Genomic DNA, 6,430 nt, shown 5'->3' on the forward strand with positions numbered 1-6,430 from the left:
TGATATGTGTAAAACATATAAAAATATGAAAACACTCAAATCGAAAAAGAACATTTGTTAGACACTACGCTGGACCACAATTTGTTGTTAATACTGGTTTATCCAAAAAAGTCTTTCTGGGAATGAAGATAGTGATTCAAATTCGGGAATAGAGATCTTAAAATCAGGCGAGGAATCATAACTCTTGTTTAGACAAATAAATATATTATTTAATTAGTTATAATAAACTACTTAATTCTTTTGTATTGTTGAAACCCTTTCTTCGTGATAATGTTAATAAATTGTATTGAGGAGTATTGAGGAATTTGTTATTTATTAAAGTCCTAATATTTTACTCATTATTTTATCGAGTGCAACTGACTATTGAAACTTCATAATGATTAAAAACTATGAAAATAAAAATTAACCAATTCATTCTTCACTTTAATTTAATATACTTATGAAAAATTATTTTAAATCTACCTATTTCCGCCTGCCACTGGTAGAAACAGTCCACCCACCGGCACTAAACACTACGTCCCATTTCAAAACTTAAATTTGTTGCACTCTATATATTTGTTAAGACCACATCATAAAAAAAATACAATAAAAAAGTTTGTTTAAAAAAAAATTAAAAAAATATATTTGGGGTGGATCGCCGTTATTACTTACATACAGGAAAAATATATTACGACCAATTATTAGACCTACCTAATATACATAGAAAATTTCATAAAAATAAGTCACGCCATTTTGGAGAAGTGTGGCAACTAATTCTGTGACACTAATATGGCTAAAAAATGCAAGGGGTTACTGACGGAAGGAGAAAAATTAGGGGTTTGTATGTATTTTTTACGCCACATCATAAACAACAAAAATATAAAAATTTTGTCCAAAAAATAAAAAAAAAAGTGTCTGGAGTAAACCACTCTTACCCCTCAGGTGTACGAAAAATATATTACGACTTATTATCGAGTGCTTTACTAACACTTACCATTCCAAACAAAACACACTGGTTCCTCTTCACTTTTCAACACGTGTTTATGTGTTCATGTAGCCGTATGTCCTAATCTGAGACGTGTTATTAGGACTTCATGTTGTCACTTGAAGGCCAGAAGTTTCAGGGGAGGACGGAAGATTTTATTTCTTTCAATTTAATGTTGCTTCTATTCCATTGGTTTTGCAAAACATCATGCAATTTTTCTTTTAAATAAGGTTTTAAATCTAAATGCACCATTAGATTTTCCACTGATGCGGCTGTAGTGGTTACTGCAAACATAGGTAGACTTTCTGCCTTTTTGGTTCCATCTCCAACGTGCGTCGGTACCTAGAGGAACTCTACTGCTAAATTGTTTTGATACATACGGTATAAAATTAACTTTATCTGCTGTAATATTGTATAAGCGGGATATTTTTTTATTTTTCTTCCCAATTGTGTGATTTTTTTGAGCCCCATAACAAATTGTGTGCGTTAAAATCTCCCAATATCAGAGGAATACTGCAATATTCATAAGAATTCTCGATAAAAATTGAAACTCCATCACTGGCATGTTCTTGATTTTGCCTAATTTTGGATACGCTTGTAAATTTTTTATGAACTTTGAGCAAATGATTAAACATTTCTATAGACTTGAATGTGAGCTGATGTAAAAGGTTCTATGAAGGAGTCACTATCGAGCTGAGATTTTAGTTGTCTAAATAATTAATTCAACTACTAAATTAAATGAATTATTTTAGTATATCGTGATTTCATTTTTTTTTATAAAATGTGGGGATAGATTTCTTTTAACAAATTAAGTAAGCCTAATGTGTCTTCTATATAAGTTTTGAATAGACTTAATTTATCTGGAGATCCTAAAGCATTTTCAAAAAAATCAGTTTGTTGTTTATAATTTAATATATGTATTATAAGTTTATTTGTAATAGAATCTTTTACGGATTTCGTACTATCAGCAATAGTAAAACTTTCTTTAGATTTTTGTAAAGGTGGGGTTAGAATTTCATCTAGGCTAAGCTTGGCTGTATTTGCTTCTTTACTAGATGTATTAGTTATTTTAAGTGTATTAATAGTATATATAATATCCGAAGGTTCTGCAATAAAATAAATAAAAAGGCAGCAAAAAAGCAAAATTTTATTTTCGCAGTAATACTTATTGTTAAAACTAATATAAAATGTTAATAGTGAATTACACTTCAAGAAATAAACAAACTTTAGTTTGAAATTTACCCATATTTGATACAATTTTATAGCCAGAATATACATAAACAGTATTGTTAGCTTTTTTTCATTGTTATATCCTGCAATCTAGTTTCGAGTTAGTTTAGCGGAAATAATTTTAAATAGAAAATTACGCAGTCGATTGAATGTATATCTCTCAAATATAAAGCATATAGAGATCGATTTTTCCATATATTTTATGAAACAAGTTTTTTGAGATTCAGCTCATGCAACATTTATTACAAATATGAAATACGTCTTATAGACAAAATACGTATAAACATTCAATTGATATGAATAAACATTCAATTGAGATGATTCAGTGCACTCGGTTAATATTAGGTATTTCCATCATTCCAGAAAACAGATGTATATTAATTTTTGGTAAACATTTCTTTCAAGGCACAATTACTTAAGAATATTACAATGTGTTACTTATTCTATTCATTAATCGAGGATTTCTAGAATACTTGTGAACAAGCACATATAGATCAAATAAAAATCAATATTACAATATGTAAATCACACTACAACTTCTTCTTCCAACAGCTCGCAATCCGCCATCGCACACAGCTCGCAAATAAACCAAAACTTACTCCCATATATGTTTGAGTCATCTTCGACCCAAAATCCAGAACTGTCAAATCCACCCCTCTCTCAACCTATCAATACCCCTGTGAATTCTGAGATAATCGAAAACGCCTTGGTTGACAACACAAAGTCTGATCCTTCTTTTACACAAAATATTTCACATAAACGTACTGCTTCTACTGCTTCATCACCTACTTCTGAGGATGTCCAATTTGCAATTCCAACTTTAAATCAGAAAAAAAGAGCAAAACAGAAAAAAACCGGAACAAAACATTAAAGTTTTCAGACAATATTAAAACATATATAGATAAACACTCTCCTTCCTTTTGTCTTAACAGTCAGCAAATTGAAAGTCTACTTGAAAATTGCTATGGATGCTCTGATGTACTAACGATTGCGAATGAATATACTTCAGACACCGTAGCTCTTATTAATATGTTGGAAGAAATACGTCCCCACTTATAAGACAGAACAACAAAATATCGCTGCACAAAATTGAGGAAAAAATCGGCTCTACAACTTGATTTAGCCATTTTGAATACTGAAAGTGATACATCCACTTGTTAACCCTGAATTTTTCTTTTCTTTCGCTTAATCGATATATAATAATTTATGTATAATAAAATTTTACAGTGGAATATAAATAGCTTTCAAACTCGTTTACCTATGTTGCAACTATTAATCAATCAATACACACCACAAATTATTTGTCTTCAAGAAACTAATTTTAAATATTTCACGTGCATGAATCTAAAGTCCTTCAATTCATATTTTAAAAACAGAGATAATGCAAAACACGCATCAGGTGGAGTTGCAATATATGTAAAGGAACAAATAATATCTAAAGAAATTCCATTAATCACAAATCTCGAAGCTGTAGCTGTAGAAATTGGCACTACACAAAAAATCAACATATGTAATATATATATATATATATATATATATATATATATATATATATATATATATATATATATATATATACTTCCAAATTATAAACTAGAAGAACAAGATCTTGTAAACTTAATAAATCAGGTTCCTAATGCAAAATTCATTTTGGGAGATCTAAATGGACATAATACTAACTGGGGTTCCTTTAAAACTACACACACTGGAAAAAAGATTGAAAAGATCATAAACACATTAAACCTTGCAATAATAAATGATGGTAGCAGCACACACTTAAATTTAACGACAGGGACATGTTCTTCTATAGATATCTCACTCTGTACGCCAACTCTTCAATTAAATCACAATTGGTATGTAGAAAAAGATTTATATGGGAGTGATCACTTCCCAATTTTAATAGAAAAACACTCGATGAAACCTACGCCAGTTACACCTGACTCAAAATGGAGGCTAGATAAAGCTGATTGGCGCAGTTTTCAAGAAATTATCCGTAACGGATCATCAAAAATTTGCTTAGAAAATTCAATAGACGAAATAATTCTACAGTTTAATAAACTTATAACGGAAGCAGCTCTAGAAGCGATAGGTAAAACAAAGTTTATAAAAAGAGATAAAGTAACTCCCTGGTGGAATGAAGATTGTAAAGAAGCTATTAAGGAAAGTAAGATAGCTCTTCAAAAATACAAAAGGTACAAAAGCCTAGAAAAATTAATTAATCTTAAAAAATGTAGGGCTAGAGCCAAACTGATTACCACGAGATCTAAAAGACAATCTTGGATAAAATATGTAGAAACGATTAATAATTACACATCCTTAACAAATATATGGAGGAAAATAAAAAATATAACAGGCACTAGCTCATATCAAGAAATCGATTCATTAGAAGTAGAAAATAAATCGTCAATAACAAACCATGCAGAAATTTTAGAAAAAATAGCGGAAACATTCAAGTTAACATCCACAAATTCTAACTATGATAAAGATTTCATAACATACAAAGAACAAAAATAAACCATCCCTATTAACGTACTTAACAACAATGAACCTATAAATGCACTTATCACAATCAGAGAACTAAGAGAGATGGTAGATTTTTTAAAGGATACATCCCCTGGCCACGATGACATCCCAGCTTCTTTTTTGAAACACCTTCCTGACGAAGCAGTAGAAATATTATTAAAAACATGAATTTCCCAATTTATGGAAAACAGCCATAACTATTCCCATCTTAAAATCTAATAAGCCACAAAACAAAGCAGATTCTTATCGTCCAGTGTCTCTAACTTGTGTAATGTGTAAGCTTTTAGAAAAAATTATAAATAAACGTTTATTGTGGTGTCTGGAAGAAAATAAGCAACTGGTTAATGAACAATCTGGATTTCGTCCTTTAAGATCGACTACCGACAATTTAGTAGATATAGAATCTTATATTAATAACGCATTCTACAACAACTAAAAATGTATTGCAATTTATTTTGATTTGCACAAATTATCTGATATGGCTTGGCATCACAAAATAATTTCAACACTGGAATCATGGGGCTATCAAGAAAATATACTTGCTTTTATTAAAAATTTTCTCCTAAATAGAAATTTCAAGGTAAAAGTAAACGGACTTCTATCTAATGTGAAATATCAAACAAATGGTACACCCCAAGGTTCGGTAATCAGCCCGACGCTTTTCCTTATAGCTATCAATGATATAATCAAATCAATGAACAAATCCATTCAAACGAGATTGTACGCGGATGATCTTATAATATTCTTAAATGGAAACAATATACAGAGTATGGCCAAATTATTACAAGATCAACTCGATAAATTTATAGCATGGTCTAAAAGGAGTGGTTTTCAATTTGCTTCATCTAAAACTCGCTGCATCATATTCTCAAAGAGACCAAAACAGATAAAAGAAATACCCACTTTAAAACTTGGTGGTCAAACACTTGAATATGTAAACACAATTAAATATTTAGGTCTAATATTTGATCAAGCTCTAATCTGGAAGGACCACATCAAATATATATCAGCTATATGTCAAAAAAGACTAAACCTCTTGAAATGTCTTTCTAGTACGAACTGGAAAGGAGACGGTAGAACTCTACTCATACTATATAAAAATTTGATATGCTCTAAGATCGATTATGGATGCTACGCTTACTCGTGTGCTTCAACAACAACTATAAAAGTTTTAGACACCATTCAAAATAACGCTCTTAGAATAATAAGCGTTGCATTTAGAACAACCCCTATCTTAAGTCTTCAGGCAGAACTGGGTGAACTACCATTAGATTTACGAAGAAAGGAATTAATGCTCTCTTATGCATCGAAGCGGCACTCTTTACAATATCACCAAACCATTCGCTGCTCGAATATCCAGCGCGCAAAAACCCACATTCCCTTTTACGAAAGATGCAGACGAATCATAAATGAATTAAACATTAAAGTCCCCGAAATCTATCCTAGCAAGATGCCAACTTCCCCTCCTTGTCTAATGTCTTCTCTTCACATAAATTTGGATCTATTATCAGAAAATATAAAAGAAAGCAATTGTCATCTAATTAATTCTAAATATCAAACGTTAATTTCTCAATTTTCTTCCTTCAAACAGTTATTCACAGATGGATCTAAAACAGAACGTTGTGTAGCATCTGCCTTTGTAACAAATGATGAAATAAAGAAATATAAACTAACGGAGACTAATACTATTTTAACAGGAGAACTCTTTGTAAT

This window comes from Diabrotica undecimpunctata, chromosome 1, assembly GCF_040954645.1.
Source record: "Diabrotica undecimpunctata isolate CICGRU chromosome 1, icDiaUnde3, whole genome shotgun sequence".
NCBI classification, from domain to species: domain Eukaryota; kingdom Metazoa; phylum Arthropoda; class Insecta; order Coleoptera; family Chrysomelidae; genus Diabrotica; species Diabrotica undecimpunctata.